The sequence below is a fragment of the Acomys russatus genome, chromosome 27 (assembly GCF_903995435.1).
Source record: "Acomys russatus chromosome 27, mAcoRus1.1, whole genome shotgun sequence".
NCBI lineage: Eukaryota > Metazoa > Chordata > Mammalia > Rodentia > Muridae > Acomys > Acomys russatus.
Window position 1 is genome coordinate 46,476,088 of NC_067163.1, and position 20,865 is coordinate 46,496,952.

Consider the following 20,865-nt stretch of genomic DNA (forward strand, 5'->3'; position numbering starts at 1 on the left):
AAAGAACATGAAAAGAATAATATACTCATCCTTATATGAGATAAAAGCCAGATGTATTTTTAAAATGAGTCTAATTTTGTAACTTTGTCTAATATTATAAACATTATAAATTATGGAAAAAGTGGTTCCATCTCTGCCATTCCATTTGCAGATGGTTAAAATGGTCTTAATGGAAAGACCAAGAAAAAAAAATAGGAAAGGCAAAATCCCTCTTATTTCTTCCTAAGAGATAATACTTGACTGCACTGAGATAAAAAGATTTGTACAGAATTTTTCATCCTTATAATAACATGTCAATGACATCCAGCTTTGTAACTTGAATAACAAGTCATATATCCCATAAATACATTTTGGTCATGTTTTCTTTTGGGAAAATACTTAGAAATTCAGATAGGAGCTGTCTAGTCGAACAGAAATGCTCAACACTACTTCCTTTCTTTTGAACCTTTTCCATTCCAAACATTATGTTCCTATTTTTCATATACATAGACTTATTTCTCTAATAGTGCAACTTTAAAGTTTAATGATCTTCTTCATTCTCTCAATCAAGAACTGAAGAAAAGAAAGAATAATATCTAAGGTAGGACTAAAATCATAATAATGAATGCAAGAGTTTCATGTTTAGAAAACTGTTGGAGATAAAGGCAGAGTACTTTGCTTCCCCGAGAGAGGTGAGACACACTTGGGGGAAAACAAACTTGTCAAATCTGAGTTAGGAATGAGGCCATGTTCTCCTACTCCTTTCCTACCTAGGAGCATGTCTGGTACAGACCCAACAGGCCCAGTGTATACTGTCTGTGTCTATGACTTTATATGAGCATTGACCCTTTTGATTTACAGAGCTTTGTTTCTTTGGTACCGTCACTCCCCTCTGCCTCTTACACTATATCTGGCTGCTCTTAAACGAGGTTCCCTGAGCCCTGAGGAGAGGAAATTAATTGGGACATCCGACTTAGGGTTCAATGTTCCAAGGTCTCTAACTGTGCATTGTCTGGCTTTGGATCCTTACATCTGTCCCCTTTTGCTGCAGGAGGAAGAGTATCTGATAAAGGATGAGAAAGGAAGTGATCTGTGAGTAGAGCAAAGTGTCATTAGGAGTCATTTTTATTGCTACATTAAAACATTTTAAATATTTTTTATTGTTTATTTGTTTATCTATTACACCAGTATAGAAAGTAATTTTAAGATAATAATGCTTTATCTTTTATATGCAAAATATGACATTTAAGAAATACTGACAGCCATATATATTGTATCCAAAGTCATTCTAAAGCTGTGTAATGTGCATCTGATTGTATCATGAGTAACATTTTTTGTAATTAATTATTTTCTACAAGGTGATCACTTTTTCACAGTAATGTTTCCTATAAGAAACCTTAAATTTTAATCATTTTATTATGCATGACTTTTCATGTGTTTTTTCATCTAAAGTGAAAGATATCTGATTCTGCAATATATCTCGAGTTGAGACATAATAATTGACAAATAACTAAATTTCCTTTACATGTCCAAAGTGAGATTTTCTATATTTCCATCTTCTCAGGGTACTGTCACCAAAATTTATTAACTATTTCATTCCTTCACATAGTTATCATTGCTTATATGTGTTGAGAACATGAATATATAATGTTCTCTTATGCACACTCATCATTATAAAAGTCAAGTCTCCAGAAATTCTTCATCATTTTAGAAGCCGCGACTGACCTCTCTCCATTTTGTGTTCCACGCTGGCTTGGTCACAGACATTCTACCCTCTGTTTCAATATTACCTTTTTATTACCTCAGTTCTTGTGTGAGATAATATTATTTTTATCTTTTCCTGATTTATTCTATATACTAAGTAATTCTCAAGTTTCATTGTTCTTGCAAATGAAATATTTAATTTTGATTCCTAAATATCATTCCATTGTATTTTTTTTATAGTAGCCAAAACATTCTGGAGTAGGTATTTTGGACACTTTTCCTGAAGAGGTACTCTTTGTTCATTTTTGAGAAGTTGGACCCGAGAGTCACCAGACACATTCATAATAAGCTTTCTACATGATGGCTCTAGAATTCACTTTCTTACCTTGTGAAGCAAAGTATTGTATATGCTTACTTAAACCTTGTTTGTACTTACTAATCTCACAGAAATTTGTTCTGGTATGTAGCACACTACATGGCTCTTCACCTTGTTTGGATCTACCTTTGTCTCAGGTAGACTTCTTGTCAACATTTCTATCTCTCGTTAATGATGTTTTCAGAGTCTCTGCTGCTTTTTCCATTTCATTCAGCCCTATGTTTGTGTTTTCTTGGGAGTCATCAAGGCATCTATTCTCTTTAACTTCATCGAATCTTTTGTTTTGTGGCTTCTTTAAACTCCTTGAATTCTTTGTTGATGCTTATGGATAGTCTCTTAAGATCTCTGTGTTGGGGTTCAACTAGGCAAATGTAATTGGAAAATGGATATTGGATACTGGATATTGGAGAAGATACACTGTTTTGAACGTTCATATTGTTTGTACTTCTTCAATAACTCATCAGAGAGCATATGAGCCTTTTTTGTTGTTGATATTGGTTGTGTTTCTCAAGGGAATGTAACAGGATGACCTGTGTACAAGATGTGCACCTCATCTCATACCTGGATATTGAGAAGGTATGGATAGTGCTTCCCTGACTGAGTTAGAAGACTGGGTATGAGACAGATTCCACTGAAGATAGATGTGAATGTGCCAGGTTTATGAATGAGAGGGTGAACTTACCAGACTGGCAAAAGCATAGGAGATACACTTCTGGTGGACCTGGAAGACATTTATGGCATGCAGTGACTGAGTAAGGTCTGGCAGACAGAGGTCACCTTATTAAGATGATTGGTTCAAATGCTGAGAAGAGCGAAAAGTGTCTCCAGATAGAAAGACCCATATAGATGTAGCAGTAAATAAAATTTTATGTAGACATCATAGTTCATAAAGTCTGTAATAGTATCTGCACCTGCTTTTTATTAGCATTTGGACCAATTGTCTTAACAGATGTGACCTCTGTGTGGCACACCTTTTCCAGGCACCGTATGCCATAGCCACCGGCACACTGCTAGTCCATCCAGGCTGGCACAGCCTCTGCTCAGGATTGCTTGGTGAGCCCAACTGCAAGTCAGTCAAAAGGTGAACACTTCAACTTAAATCCTGCAAATGATTGAAGAAGAAAATAGTCTGAAAGGTGAAAGTTGCTCATCAGTAATGATCTTAGCCTTTTTAGGCAGTTGGCTTCTTCTATATAACAAAATCAAACTCTTCTAAAATGCAGAGCATAAGAAGCCAATAGTTGAAGATTGTAGAATAACAAGAACGTTTGCAATTATGTACAAACCCAGATAGAACTAAGATAATATGTGGAGTGAGAATTGTTGGTTTCTTTAAAAACTACAGACATGTTATGAGAATATATTTCTATTTTGACCCAGGTATGGGGATACGGGGCTGCTTCACAGCAGCTGATTATGCTTTGTCTCATGCTCTGGCAGGGGTGTGGCTTTGCCCACTGCATATAGTTTTTGCATGTTTCTGGAATTCTGGGAACTCTTAAGAGGTTATATAAATGCTAGAGCCCCAAGAGAGGTGTGGCAGGTTTCTGATTACTGCTTGTTGTTGTTGTGGTTTGTCGAGTGGTTGTACACAAAGAAACAAGAAGAAATTGAACATCCTCAAGGCAGACTTGGCCCAAGGAACTAGACACCCCAACTAACAGGCAGTTTTCTAATAATATCTCCAGCTTTCCCCTCTATTCTTCTTTGTCTCCTACCTAATGTTGGGAGTAGAATAAGGGTAGAGAATGGTGGAAGAGAGTAAAGAACCCACAAAATAGCAAATGTTTTCCTTTCTAACCTACATTAAAGCAAGAAGAAAATTTCTATGTTAGAGGTAACTACACCTGTGTCATTTAGTCACGTAAATAGATTTCTTCAGTCTAAACCGATTCTGTTTTCTGATAAAAGCCTCATCCAGGAAGGAGAGCCCTCCTCCCCTAACATCTGACCCCAGCCTATCAAGTCTCATCTGTCCTCCCTGTAGCCTTTTCCTCTGATGGATGTGGATTTACATTAAAAATTCTGGACGCACCAAGAAAAGATAAACCGAAAACATATCCTGATTACAAAAAGAAAAGAAAAAAAAAAAAGAGGAGAATAAGGGGAAAATGGGAGGGAGGGAAGAATGGGAGGATACAAGGGATGGGATAACCATTGAGATGTAACAAGAATAAATTAATAAAAAAAAATTTTAAAAAGGAACCCCAAACCATGCCCTCCATAAACTGAATCCAGAACACTCTGTTTTCCATGAACACAGCTTTAATCTAAGGCCTGTAGCTACCTCTCCTTGAAGTCATTCATTATATAGACAGCTTGGGATTTTTCACAGTGTAAGGCCTTCATATTAAAAGAAGCACAAAATTAGTTATCGCTCATTTTTATAATGATACGTGGCTAGTGGGCATTGCTAATAAATGGACATCTCAGAAAGAACAATTAAGCATAATAGATGAGAAAATTCTCCCTAAGTAACAGGGCTCAGCAGGAAAATTAAAATCCAATTGTAGTGAGAGAAACTAACATTTAGAATTTGGCAGTGTCAAATGATAGGATATGGACTACATGGAATCAATTCACGTTAAACATATAATTAAAACACAGTTTTATTTTAATAATTTTAAGGGACTTGATATAGAATAAACAACACATTGACACATATTTCAATAATTTGTTGTGTTTTATTATGCATGTACCATGAAACAATCACCAAATGAAGATAAGCGACATATGCATGTAATTCATCTCTTGTACTTTGTATTTCTCTTATTTTTTTTTCCTTCTCAGACTTTAGTGCCTACTGTTACTTTTGAAATGGAACAATTATGGTGAATTTCCTAAAACAGCGTATAAATAGAGTCATGCTGCATATATATTTTACAACTAGTTTTCAGTCACGACTCTTGTTTTGAGAGTTATAGATAACACAGTGTCTGCTATGCTCATCACTTTCCATTACTGCATAACATTCCACCTTATGTATAGATTTACAGAGTGTGTCTCATTTGGAAGAGTCCATGGGAGAATATCCATGACAATTCAACCCTGCACAATGTTCATTGTATAATGTTCACCCCTAGAAACATATACCTACAAATAACTTCATACAGACTGAGCAAGTAATAGGAATGTCTATGTATATATCTAGAGATGTAAAATAATCAATTAAAAAGGAGGGTATGAATTTGAAAAAAAAAAAAAAAGAACAAAAAAGTACAAGGAGATTTTGGAGAGAGGAAAGGAAAGGAAGAAATGATGTAATTATGTTGGAGTCTCATAAATTAAGGATGTAATTAAATAAAGAAAATTCATGTAACATGTTTTACATTTCATCTACTTTTAATTCTGTACCTGAGAAAGAAATGTCTAGGATACATGGTTGATATACAACATTTCTTAGCCTTTTAAGAAACCTGTTTCAAATGTGAGGCACCAGAGTACATGAGAAAGTCATATCCCACTCTCCACTCAACTGTGGAGAATGTTCTGACCATTGGCTAGATCTGGATAGGGGGTTAAAGTTTACTGCCTGTATTGTCCTTGGCTGGTGCCTTAGTTTGAGCGGGACCCCTGGGCCCAAATTTGCCTATCATAATGTTCTACTTGTAGGTTTCTAGGACCCTCTGGATCCTTCTACTTTGCTATTCTCCCATGCTTCTCTCATCTAGAGTCCCATTAGGATGTCCTTCCCTCTGTCCCAGCTTCCTGGTAAGTGAAGGCTTTCGTGGGACATGCTAGACCTGGTGGCACTCAGAGGAAGGACAGCAGGTTACCAAGAAGAGACTTGATACCCTATGAGCGTATACAGGGGGAGGAGGTCCCCCTCAGGAACAGTCATAGGGGAGGGGAACAAGGGGAAAATGGGAGGGAGGGAAGAATGGGAGGATACAAGGGATGAGATAACCATTGAGATGTAACAAGAATAAATTAATAAAAAAATAAATAAAATAAATTTTAAAAAAAGAAAACTGTTTCAAATATTTGTGTTATTTTATGTTCCTATTTAGTTATCTTTGATCATTGATCACTATACAATCTTGCAAACATTTTGCGTAGTCATTTCATTTTAGCCCTTCTGAAAGACATACATGATGTCATTATGGCATTTAATTTATATTTTAAATCCTAGAAATATATTTTGTGTCCTTATTGTTCATTCATATTTTTAATCCTTAGTGTCCTGTTTTTCAATATGGAAAGACACCTAAAAGTCCGTCAGTAAGAGAATGAAAATAATCAACCATACGTCAATGACATCGTCATTAGGATGATTACACTGATATTCACGGTAACACAACGCTTCTTACAGGCACTGTAGCAAACAACAACAAGCAAAATGGGATGCACTCAATGATTCTTTTTCTGAGCCTGGAAAATAAATTATAGACAAATACACAAAACTCATCTCTCCTGTAAGTTTTTGAGAAATATAAGACAGTACACAGTGGTATGAAATATAATACCTCAAAACTGTAGCAAGCATGTACAAATGAAACCTGATAAAACAGTGTGTGCAAGATTATATAACCTTGCTAAAGTAATTTAATTTAGGAAATATTTAATTACCTTCATAAAATAAAGGCAAATTTTTCTTGGCTATATAACTATTTCTTGTCTATATAACTCTTGATCCCCAGAACTGAATCTCCTTGCTTAATTTAGTTTAAAACAACCCTATGTCTATAATAATGTTTTTATTTATTTTTATTTTTTATTAATTAATTGATTTCCTTCTGTGCTATCAATCTAACCCACATTTTTTCATGTGCTTAGTAAATGACATATTTTCAGGCCTAAAATAATGTTTAAAAATAGACGATATCTTTCATAACATAATTAACAATAAGTAAAGTTTATATTTCATAGGATCATTGAATACCTTTCCTTTATATTGAATTACTGGTTGTAAATAAAACACAGAGAATAAAAAGCTTCCCAGATTATAAGGCTATTGATGCTTGTATCTTACTCACACATTTTGATGTCTAGAACACTTCTGACAGTCTACAATACTCTATACAAAAGTACAGTGCGTAGTTGTAATCTCTTAAAAAGATACAGATATGGACACACAAAGATCTTTAAAAGTGCCAGTCAAGTGTTGTGTGAAACGCGGAGCTCAGCTCAATCACCACCTGGTGTCTCTGTTGTGGCTGCGCTTCACACTCATGCCTGAGCTTGATGAATGTGACCCATACACATGTAAGACAGTGATAAATGCATTTGGGTATGAGAGAGCATGTAGTCATTCCAAATAAAATAAAAGCTTTGTTTTCCATACGCGGAGCTTAAACAGTTCTCATTTATTGATTTCCTCCTATGTATTTCAAAGAGTCAAGAATGAATTATTTATTGTCATAGTCTGAAATTTTGAACAGCAATTCTTCCCATAGTTTTTTCTCTGTTTCTCATACTTGAATAGGTGAGTAATTTAACTTCAGCTTCGTCTTCACTACACTCTTCCATCTCTATCTCTGTCTTTTAGGTACAACTACAAAGTTATATGCGAGGTTTTGGCTTAATTTTTAGAAGTTTTTTAATGTTACTGTGTATATTTTTAACAATTTTAATTGTTTTGTAGTCTTTGGCATCTTGGGGGAAATGTGCTGTTCCAATACAAGTTCTTATGATGAGACAAGCACGACAAATAAAGCTCATATAAAACTAATGGTTCATTTATATTGCATACAAAATTGTTTTTTTATTTCATTGTTTGACCTTATGCCTGCTTGGAGGAGAAATCATGTCTATGCATAAAACACTACATATGTAACATGTTCTATATGTGAATGCAACCATTGATGAAAGAGCAGAGAGTCCATATTAAGTGTCTCAATGCTTCCTAGTGCTTTGATTTTTGATAAAACACAATTTAGATGTGCATTTTTAGCATGATTTAACCCAGACTGTAAATTCACCCTTGATGGTCTTTTACCCTATACAATTTGAACTTTGTTTTGCAATTGCACAATTAAGCACAAATACTAGCTTGGCTTTATGTAAAACAAAACAAAACAAAACAAGAACAACAACAACGATAAAATGCAAAAGCTAATTTGAACAAGATTGCTACTGTTACTCATTAGAGACAAGTCCAGTTGGATCTCATTGTCATATTATAAAAAATGGAATCCATGTATCACTAAGATACTAACTAGTTTTTCTCCCATTATGAATGAAGTTGATTCATCAAAACTTTGATGCACCAAAAAAATAAGACATGAGGGATTAAAAAGATTGCTAAGCAACTAAGAGCTCTGGCTACTCTTCCACAGGACATGAGTTTGATTTTTTTGTATGTACATGGTGGCTCATAACCACATCTAATTCTAGTCACAGGGATCATATGTCCTTTTCTGGCCTCTGTAAGAACCAGACAGGTAGATGGTCCACATATATACATCTAAGCAAAATGCTCATACATCTAAAATAAAAATAAAAATCTTTAAAGAGGTTTAAAATAAAGTAAGACCTAAGCCCAAGGATGTGAAGTAATCCCTATTCGATTTTAATTTTTCTCACCTCATTTCCATTAACATGAGTCATTATCTTTGGAGACTGATTATCTTAACTGTGTTAGATTAATAATGTAAGTCAGTCATTCTATGACTATGACATTAAAGCATAGAGGTTATTTCTACTCTCTAGAGTTGGACAAACTATATCAGTTGGAATCTTCCGATTGTGGTTGAATTAATCCTATGTCAGATTCAAACTATACATGGTAAGAAGTTTCCGGTCAATAGTAAGGAATTCTCACACTTGAGGGGTTTGTTCCCATGAGTAGTATGTTTTCTGTGGTTGTTTACTCTAGTGAATATACAAGTAACATGCAAATTCACCTGTCACCTAAGCAAGTAAGGATATTGACCATCAGCTTTTTGCATATCTCTCGATACAGCTATCATTTGGTATACAAATGAAAAAATCATCAATGCTTTCATAGATCCATGGAAATAAAGTTGTATAAGTTTAGGCCACAAAGTTCAGAGATTTTGTTTAGTTTTGTTTGATTTTCACATAGTACAAAAATCTGTAGTTTATCTTAAAGTAGGAGAGAGCTTTGTAAGGTAGAAAAATACACAGCGATTCATGGTGGCTTTGCTATTCACAAACATTATCATGTGTATGTCCACTACGCTCAGCCCACAAATGATGGAGGTCTCTGGTAATTAACCATTGCAATCTTTGTCAAACTAAAGTTCTCTCTATTGGTAGCACAACAAACCAGACTGTACCTGAAAACTCAGATTTGAGTATCTAAATGCTTACTTGATATTCTAATTACAATTGTTATAATCACAGACTGGTTAATATTACTGTCTTATAACACACATACACACACACATCTGTTCTAATTTTGTAATCTCCCAACCTTGTGCAAATTCATATTTCTATGGCGGTTCCAGGGAAGAGTTAGAATGGAAGGGACACTGAAGGGGACAGGGCTCATATTCCAACAATCCATACTCAAGATTTTTTAAGGCTGACGTTGTTCAGATTATCCTAATTGTTCTAGCATTATCTCAAGACAAGTGACTATTAGCATGATTAGCAACCATTGCCGTGCTCTCCAGAATAGATTTTACTTGAGCAATTTTACGTCATTTAACCAAAATGCTCATCCTAAGACAAAAATTATTGTGCGAAATATTCAAACAATAATCCATAATATTTTTCATGAAAGCTAGAAGGCTTTTAGGCATTTTTGGAAAATACACTTACTCTGACTTAAATAATAATATTGTTTACTAAAACAATACACAGAACCCCTAAACTATTACTATTATTGTATCTACATAGTGTAAAAATATGAAAATTGGAGCATATTATGTCTGTTGTAGAGATTTCTTTTTTTCATAAATCAATGTTATTATTACTCTTTCAACACAATAGTTTCAATAACTATAGCTAAATATTGAGCCTATCTTTCTCCTTCAAAATATTTAAATTATTGTTAGAATTTGACTTTTCATTTATTTTTTGTTGAAAAAAATTTTTTTTAACCTATGATATGTTCTAATTATGGTTTCTCCTCCCAGATACTCCCTTCTTTCCCACCCCCAAAAATTCAGATCTTCCCTTGCTATCTCCCATTAGAAAACAAATAGACATTCGGGAGGTGGGGGGAAGGGAAATAATGAATAAGATAAAATAAAAACAGCCAAACCTGAATAGGAAAATAACAAACAAATAAACAGAGAAGCAAACATTCATAGAAAAAGTACAAGCAAAACACACAGATGCTGAGACACTTATATTGACAAATACAGAATTTCATTAAAATCTTCAGTCAGGGCATGTCTACCAACTATGGACTAAGCATTCAAATATGAGACCCTATGGGGCCATTCTCATTAAAATTACCACAGAGGGAAAAGAATATGATCAATATATATAAATAAATAAATGAAGTAAAAACACTGTAGAAATGGCATAAACTTATCAATCATACTTAAATATTTAACATGTTCACTATGTCAAATATTAAACTCATTAAGATAGTTATTATTACATTATTAACATTCATTAATGTAATAATTTCATTAACCACCATTACTTTTTCAAATAAGAGTACACAGTATGCATATGTTCTAATTTTCGAGGCCCAAATATTTTGTTGAAAGATCATTTTACATATGCTATTCTTGTTAAATTGATTTATTCATACAGCTGTTTGCAATATAGAAAATACATTTCAAGTGAAAACAAATTGACCTGAAATTTTAAAAATAAATTTAACTTGTTTAAAGTCACTCTCAGGATTTTTTTTTTTTTTTTGCTTGCTTTAAATGTTTATCATTTTAAATAACTTTTCTTTTAGTAGAGATGGCAGTGATTTATTTTCTTTTATCACAAATAATAGTTCAGTTATTAAAGCTAATAACAATTTGATAATACAGGGTTATGGAATACTCAAAAGAAAGAATGGTGAATAATGGTACATTAATTCAGATTCTATCTCTTAATAGGAATTAAAACGCGTGCGAAAATCCAGGAAAATGGTTATCAATAAAACATGCCTCCCAAAAATGTGAATATGGGTTTTTGAAAATAATGTTCTCCACTGGTTTTTTTGTACTTCTAAATTATTTTTGAGTTTTATTTTATATATGAGTACTGTATTTTCATCGTCTCCCCCTCAACTTCTTCTGTGATTCGCCTCCCAGCTCCTTCTCAAATTCATGGAGTCTTATTTTTTAATTACTATTATTAAATATACACTTATAAATACACCATCCTGATTATAGGTGTTTAGGGCTGACCATGAGTGTGGATGAACTCCATAGCCTCATCCATGGAGGAGACTGAGCATCTATAACAGCAGCAACTAATTGCCTGTGCTCTTCATCTAAGGGTGAGACCTTATGAGATTTCTCCATCCTATTTGTGCTTTTAATTGGCTGCAGGATTTACAAAGGGGATCCTCTGGCATTCAAATCATTGATTTCTGTGTCTTTTCTGGAATTTCTTATCAATCTTGTTAGAGTTGGTTTTTTTTTTTTTTTTGTATCTATTTTAATGATTCTTTTTGATGAAGTACTCTACGTGTGTCCATTTAATTCTTTTTCTTTGATTGCATTGGGCGATTTTTTTTTCTCTTTAGCATTTCAATTTGCTGCAGAGAAGAGAATTTTAAAGTCATGTAACATGAGGCTGTGGATGGCACATCTTTTTCAGTCTGGCACTGCCAGCATTTGAAGAAGAAGCCCCTCTCTGTGGTAACAATATTGACATCTAAGCAGTGAATTGTGTCTTTAAGCACTGGACACAGTAATACTAGCACTTTATGTCAGAAACTGTAATGAGTCGAAAGTCCAGTATCCCTGAGGGATGTGATACTGCTCTGATGGAGAATAGGAGTTTTTGATAGGCTGTGGTCCTACAGTTTTAAAGAGAAAGAGTCAAGAAAATCTCAGCATGACAGAAATCACAGTGGAAAGTTAATAATTGAGGCAAGGATGGTAGACAGGATAATGAGAAATTTCAGTAAGGCAACCAGGAGACCTTTGTGTTTTCTAGTCTCTACTTCAGAGTCCAGTACTAGAAGTGATTTCGGAGGGGGATTACTATAAGAGTGGGGACTTCCCACTTCCTTACATACTTAGTTTGAGGAGAAATCTGCCTCACAAGTGAAAGAAGCACCAGCAACCAGGAGATATAATTGTCACTTTTAAAAAATGTATATGATCAAATGTATTGGTAAAGAAAACACTTAAACTTTGGCTATAACATGATATATGTACCATATGTTAGTTACTTTTCAGACTCATATTTGATTCATATCAGGAATCCTTGGACGTATTATCACTAAAATCCTTTTTGAGAATCCTAAATCTAAGTTGAATCTACTCTAAGCTTGTGTAAGTTGTTTTCAAGACAGGGTTTCTCTGAGTAGTCTTGGCTGTCCTGAACTTGCTTTGTAGTGTAGGCTGGCCTCAAACTCACAGTGATCTGCGTGCGCTGCTGGGATTAAAGGCCTATGCCACCGCTCCCAGTATTCTGTTTCATTTTGTTAATTTCACAATAATCCACTGTTCTACATTAGCTTAATATCAGGCTATTTCATTTTTCAAAGTTGATGAAACCTAGGTTTAGGGAGTTTATAGCTGTAGTACATGTGTTAGATATCTGCTTTCTAATTAGGAATCAGAAATTTAGGCATATTAACACCAGTGATAATTATTTTTGGTCATTTTACATACCCGTTTTCTTCTCACTTTCCTTCCTCTCCTTCAATGAGAAAGTTTCCTTCCCAACAAATCCATGTCTACTTTGGTGTCTTTTGTGGGTTTTTGACCTTCTGAGCGGAATATGGCTGCTTGCACGAGCGTGAACACGATGCTGCTTACTGGAACGTGAGGTACCCATTTAAGGCCACACTATGCGGAAAGTGTCATCCACATCCCTTGCATATATATGCTGCCCATAGCTCCTCCTTCATAGTAATGCATAATTCTTATTAAGGTCACATTGCTATGTAAGTTGGTAGCAGGTAGAAATGTGCTATATGAACCCTGCTATATGATACTGATACTCTGTAGGGCACTGTGCTATATGAACCCTACTATACAGTACTGACACCGTATAGGATACTGTAATATATGAACCCTGCTATATAGGACTGATACTGTATAGGGCGCTATTTTTCTCCCCTACAGAAGTACAGAGATGACGATCATGGAGGATATTTACTGTCTCTTCGCACCACCACGCACCAGCTTGACAGCATCCACGCTCCAGTTGGCAGAAGGAAAGGACAGGAAGCAGATGAAGACTTGTACCTAATGCATGTCATGAGGTACAAAGGGAAAGCTTCGGTACTCTTTACTGATGAAGTCGAGGGTACATACAATAGTGATCTGATGAAAGTGTCGTTTTTATGTTAAGTGAAGGGTAAGAAGGGCTGCAGGAGTCAGATGCAACGGAGAACACCATAGGAGCAAGAATTGCAAAATCAACTAGGCAGGGCTCACACGGGCTCAGACAGACCGAAGCAGTAAGCACGGGGCCTCTCTGTGTCTGCACCAAGTCTTCTGTGTACATGTTATGGCTACAAGCTTGGTGTTCTTTGGGGCGGCGGGGATGCTCCTAAACATGGTTGCCATTGTGAGTATATCTTTGATTCTTTTGGCTGCTCTTTGACTCTTTGCCTTCTCTTGTGTTGCCTTGATCAGTCTCAGTGTAAAGGTTATTGCTTTTTTTTTTTTTTTTTTTTTTCATTTTTCAAGACAGGGTGTCTCTGTGTAGCCTTGGCTATCCTGGATTTGCTTTATAGACCAGGCTGGCCTCGAACTTACAGCGATCGTCCTGCCTCTGCCTCCTGAGTGCTGGGATTAAAAGGCATGTGCCACCACGCCTGGCTTTTCTTATAGTATCTTGTTTTGTCCTGGTTGTCTGTAGTCTCTTTGAGGCCTAGACTTTTTTGTTGTTGTTATTATTATTTTTTTTTTTAAAGGAAAGGAGGGTGAGGAGTGTATTTGGGAAGGGAAGGAAGGGAAAGTTGGAGAAAGTGGAAGTAAGGGAAACTATAATGAGAATGAGAGAATGACCTATTTTCAATTTTAAAAATGAGTAAGTTTTTTGTTTTTGTTTTTTTTTTGTTGTTGTTGTTTTGTTTTTTTGTGGGTGGGAGAAAGAACAAAATGGATGTGAGGACATAATACCTGACTCTATAAGACTGGCTTTAGCACTTTTTTGAAATGATAACACATAACATGAACCACAAAGTTAGAATATACCTTACGGCATCATAATTTCAAAATACTTCCTTAAAACAAGAACAGAGTTGTATGTGTCACATGTATGTCTCAGAGTTTGGCATATGGCTTTTAGTTTTGTCCTAGAGAAATGGTATGAGGAAAACATGTAAGGCAAAATTACCCTTATTCAGGTGATCATTCACCATTCAGCTATTGCTTTCAGTAAAGCGTAAATTGAGACTCATAGGAGCAATTTTGTATGATTGTGAAAAATATGGGATTCATATGTAAACATGTGAATGTAGAGTCTTGATCTGATTTGTGCCAAGTTATGAAAAAGCAAATGATATTTTCATTAAATTAAATACTTCAGAGTTAATTAAGATGATTGTCACGAACATAAGCTGAAATGTCTTTGGTTCTCAAAATACTTTTCAGTGCAGTGTCCAGTGTTTCCATGTGCACAGTGTGTTAGCTCTCCATCAATGAGAGCAGTTCAGTTGATTCAGTACTAAAGAGAAATAATGCATCGAGTCTATAACACAATTCTCACATCTCTGAAATTGAAAATACACATAGACTTGATATTAAAGGAATGTTAATTATAAAGTTATATAAGAAAAAGCTACCCACTGCTAAAATATGAATTCTATAACCAGCAAGCGTAGTCGTTAACATTCCACATGGCTCAGCTAAAATGCACATAAATACAAGGATATTGATAAAGTGAATTATGCTATTGACAGGAGGTGAAGATACTTTATAACAAATATAGTACCCTTGGATGATTATTGTCTGGAGTGCCAGGAAGATTCTCTCTAAATATCGAAGCCCATGAAAACACTTGACTGAGAAAGAGCATTACACTGATATTATAGCTGTTGAATAAAAAATACATTATGTACAATGGGGATATTATGCAGGTAATGTAACACACAAATTGATCACTCAGATCATAAATGGGATTAACTGCCTAGTGAACATGTTTCTCAATCATTCCAAAGACCAGAATCACTGAAAAACAGATAGATTATAGCTGCAAAAGTGCATTTAGGCAAGATGGATATTTTGAGTCACTGTATAATTTAATATGAAAAGCAATACTATAATGAATGACATAATAAAGAAGTCTCATATTATGTGGAAATATATTTTAATATATAATATTATATTGTATATAAGCTAATATAGATGTTTAGAATGCTGAGTGTTCAGTGGTCCAACAGCAGACTATATTCTAATTGGATCGTTCATAGATTAAAAAAGTAAAAGGAAGATTTACCTAAAAAAAGGATCTTAGTCCCATTTTTAATAAATAGGGCATTAGATTTTACACTTTCTCTTAATGGTTAATGCATGAATAATGTAGCCAGGTTGAATCTCACTATGTTTCATTTGAAAATATATTAATAAGCATAATTAAATTGCTTTAATAAAAAATTGTAAAATGTAAACTTCTCTAAAATATTTTTATTCCCAACATAGTGCTACACATTGTATTTAATTCCAGGTGACAATGGATCAGTGACAAAGTATTTGTGAATTTAACCCATAGTTAAAACAAACAAGCAAGCAAACAAACAAAAACATAATTAGTGCTTTCTGGGACAAAATGAATTTATTGTTTATGCTTAGGTACCATATACCTTAGTATATATGTGCAATTATTTCACATTAGAAAAATAATCCTGAATCTATATGATTAGTGACACAAAGATTTTGTGATATTGGATATATAACCTGTTTTAAATAGAGTAAACTCAAAAGGTAAAGTATGGTAAGTCATGTAGAATGAAACATTCATTAGGAAATTAGATGTCACAAAATCATACAAATTGATGAGAGTACTTTCAAAAGTCACTTTGCCCATGTTTATAATTTGTCTGAATTCAATGTAGATCAGAAGGAGCAGAGGTTAAATAAAAAGCTGTAGAGGAATTTTAGTCTAGCAACATGGCTACTCTTGCAAGGTCTTGGATGTTATCCAAAATCTTAGGTCTGTGTGATCTGGCTGGAATTCAGACATGGCCCCTGGCTAGACACAGAGACATCTCTAATACATACCTTTAATCCCAAGCAATTATGTCTAACTGAGACACAAACAAAATGAAGAATTAGAGAAAGATTTGACAGAATGAATCAGAAATCAGATACACTCATCTCTCACAAGAAGAAACAGGAAAAAGAAACTACATGAGAGAAACACAGACTGAGTAGAGAGAAAGAGAGGACAGTAAAAGAATACAGTAGAGTTCATGCAGTCAGTACGTGCAGTTTGGTTGTGTTCAGTGCAGTTTAGTTAATAGAGTGCAAGGACATTTTTTAAGCAGAGTGTATTCAGTGAGAAAGAAGCCAAGAGAAGCCAATTTGAATCAGTCAGATTTAAACCAGAATCAGCCAATTTAAACCAGAACAGCTGAGTTGAGTCACCCAGCCAGAGTGTAGATGGAAATGGTGAGTTCATTCAGCACTAAGTCTCAGAGACTGAAAACATTCTACACTTAGGTTAGTAGACAGAAACTGGAAGCTGAAGCAGTCAAGGTCCAGGTTTGCAATAGATTAGATTGTATGAATACTAGAAGCTTCCATGCCAGGCCTGCAAATAATTAGAAATGCTTTGACATCAGCCCAAACCGTGTATTAGTAAAGCATGTGTATGGATCTCGTCACATCCCAGGAAGGATGATGAGGAATTAAAAATATTTACAACAAGTTGGGCTTGACAGTAGGAATTTATGAGGAGAAATAGTCTCACATAGAAACTGTATCTCTCTCATTATCCATTTTTACTGCCTTCAATTTTTTTGTAAATCACAGGAAAAGAGGTGGAGTTCAACAAGGAACAACATTAATACTGCCCAAGATTGTAGCATGAAATAAGGCAGACAAATGGGACACCTTCTATCACTGTAGACTGAGCACACAGGTATAAAGTAGGTAACATAGTCACAACACCATATGGAAGTTATGGAAAAGGCTGTATTTCAAAAGTTATTGACTAGCTCTGATACAATAAGTCATTTTTCCAGCTTACTCTTTAACCACAGAGAGAACAATAGAAAATGTGTCATCATCTAAGATGAAATAACATAAAAAACAAAGCAGAAAACTAAAGCATATTATACTATGCTTCATAAAATAGAATTTAAAATGTTTCATGGAGTTCAGACGAATTTCGTAATTTTCAACTTCAGTATTGTTTTCTCCTCTCAACAATTAAGACAGCTGTATGCTTCATGCAGCTACCTCAACAAAGAGGGACACTGAAACAGAAGGCGTAGCCACAACCCTCAGGAGACATCAGAGAGTCTCAAGCCTTCCTACTGCTTGAGAATGTGGCTATTAATTTGCAACTGTTTCTTAAAGAAACTGAGTTTTTAAATATGATAGTTTAATATGGGGAAGAAAATGATTACATAAGCACTAACATTTTCAACACGTATGATTTTTATAACCATGTGGTTATTATAAAGAGTTATTTAACTTTATCCTTTTTCAGAATTTATACATGATTATCACTTATGAAGAAATAGAAAATAAAAAGGTCACCTAAACACTGCACAATGAAAACATCTACTGACATTCCAAGGTAGGTGGGGAATCTCATAAGACCTCATTCCTACATAAAGAGCTATAGGCTGCTACCTGAAGGAGAACTGGATTTCTCCAGTGAAAAATCTTTGATTGCTTATCCAATCCTAAGTAGTCAGCTCGAAATACATAGGAACAATAAAAGAATTCAGCAGGTTACAACACACACACACACCACACACACAAACACATGCACACAGTGAAGAAGAAATCATGACGTCAAAGGGATTAAGATAGACACAAGAACAAGAGGAAGGCAAAGGGGTACAAATGACTAAAATATAGGAGTCATAAATAAAATCTCAAAAAGAATAAAATTAACATAAAATTTTATGATAACATGTTTATAAAGTCAGAAGATTTGAAAATGTTACTTCTTACTTAAATGTGTTGTCCCCTTCCCATCCACGTGAATACATAAATAATAAGGAATAACTCTTGCTATTGGAGGGACTGAGAGGCAATCAAGTTCTTTTTAGTAACTGTGTCAAACCAAACATTTACTGAAATATATTTACCATTTTTAAGGTATCGTTTGGTAGACACATTCATCTATTTTATGTTGTTTAAAGAACTTGCTAGAGTTTTCATAAGAATCTATAAAGTAAATGGATGTTTCTGAATATTTGCATGTGTGTACTCATATTTGCATGAGCGTGTGTGTGTGTGTGTGTGTGTGTGTGTGTGTGTGTATGTGTGTGTGTGTGTGTATCCACATGGGGTCAGAAGTTGACCTCAATTTCAGTTGCTTTTGTGTTTTTGTATTTTTGTTGGTTTGTTGGTTGGTTGGTAGGTTGGTTGGTTGGTTGATTGGTTGGTTGGTTGGTTGGTTGGTTAGTTGATTAGTTAGTTGGTTTTTCCAGAAAGGTGTTTCATTGAACTTGGAGTTTAAGAATTCCTGGTTGAGAAGACCTGGATTCTATCTCTAGCACCCACATGTCAGTTCAAAACTGGCTGTAACTCCAGTTCCAAGTCATAGGGGAGGGGAATAAGGGGAAAATGGGAGAAAGGAAAGAATAGGAGAATACGATACAAGGGATGGGGTAACCATTGAGATGTAACAAGAATAAATTATATAAAAAGAAAAAAGAAAAAAAAGAAATCTAGTGCTCTCTTCTGGATTCTTGGGACACTGTACACATGTGGTAGGGGCACAGCCACACAAACATAGGAACAAAACATGCTTATAGAAAAGAATAATAAAAATTAAGAAAAAACTTTTAGAGAAAATCATAGCATAAAGTTACCAAATACCCATGCTAAACAAAACAACAACAATGAGCAAAAACCAACCTCCTGTCAGTTTAGAAAACAGTGATACAGATTTTCTAGTTGTTCTGGACTGGTTAACCTACCAGCCTCAAAGATCTTCTACTCTCTGTTTCCCTAGCATTATGATTAGATATATGCTGCTGCATGGAGTTTTTTAAAGATTATTTTTGAATTTATAATATAATTATATAATTTCACAAGTCTCTTCCACTCCCAAAACACCATCATATATTCTTCTTAGCTTTTTTAATTTCATTGTTCTTTTTTTATTTATTAAAATTTATTCAGATTACACGCCAATTTTTATCTCCTTGCCTGTATGTTCTCTTTCCAACTCTCCCACTGTCTTCTGCCCTATTCCCCTCCCATAGAGCTCTGACAAAAGGGCACCTCCTCCCTCACAATGTGACCACAGCCTATCAGGTCTCATCCAGAAAGCTTGCTTCCCCGTCTTCTGAGTGCCCCCAGGGCCTTTTCACCAAGGGGAAATGATCAAATCCGTAGCACCAGAGTTCATGTCAGAGGCAGCCCCCGCTCTCCCCACAACCATGGAGAATGAGCTGTCCATTGGCTAGATCTGAACAGGAAGTCTAGGTTCACTGCATGCATTGTCCTTGGTTGGTGCAACAGTTTGTGCAGGACCTCTGGGTCCAGATCTGCCTGCCGTGGTGGTCTCCTCGTGGGGCTCCTGAATCCTCTGGGCCCTTCCATCCCCCCACTCTTCCAAATCACTCTCAGAACTCTACCTAGAGTCGGTCTGTGAGTCCCAGAATCTGTCCCGTTCCCCTGGTGGTACAGTCTCTCAGAGGACATCTAAGTGGGGCTAATATACTCACTTATAAGTGAGTATGGACCATGCGTATCTTTCTGGGTCTGGGTTACCTCGCTCAGGATGACCTTTTCTATTTCCATCCATTTGTCTGCAAATTTTAAGATTTTAGGTTTTTGTTTTTAGTAGCTGAGCAGTATTCCATTGTAACTATGCAACACAGTTTCTTTATCCATTCTTTGGTATAGGGCTGTATCGAGGTTGTATCCAGATTCTGGCTATTATGAATAAAGCTGCTATGAACATAGTTGAGCAAGTGTTATAAAGCATAGATCTTTTTTGTTTGTTTGGAGGAAGAACTTAGGGCATCAGCTCACAAAAGGAGCAATTTCCTAACTAAGCCTTCTCCCCGGACTCCTTGTTGGCTTTGTTTAAGGTTTAACAAAGGCATTTGAGAAAATAGAAAGGCTTATCCGAAGGTTGCAAACAAGGAAGCTATACAATTTGTATATATAAGGCATTGACAGCTGTGATACTTCACTTCTTCAAATATCAAGGTATAGGCATTGGCTTTAAGAAATTGAATTTATCAAGCTTTCATTTGTAATCTTCTAATTTGAATTTTAATATAGCATACATTTTTAGATTTAAGAATCAAGTAAATTGTTTTACAATAAGGGATCATACAATAGAAATTAATACCGATATAACAGTTGAGGATTCACGATCATTTTAGTAGAAAACTGATAATTTTAGCTAATATATAAATATTTAGACAGCAGCAACTGTATCTTTTAAATTAAGTATAAAGGTAAATTTTACGCTAATGGACCATTAAGGAGGGATCTTCTGGAATATTGGCATGTAAAAAAATAAACGTAGGCATAGATAAGCATAGTAGAGTAATCTCTTAAAGATGAGGGTTGCTTCCCAAGAGAGAGACTCAAGAAACAAGTTTGGTATAAACA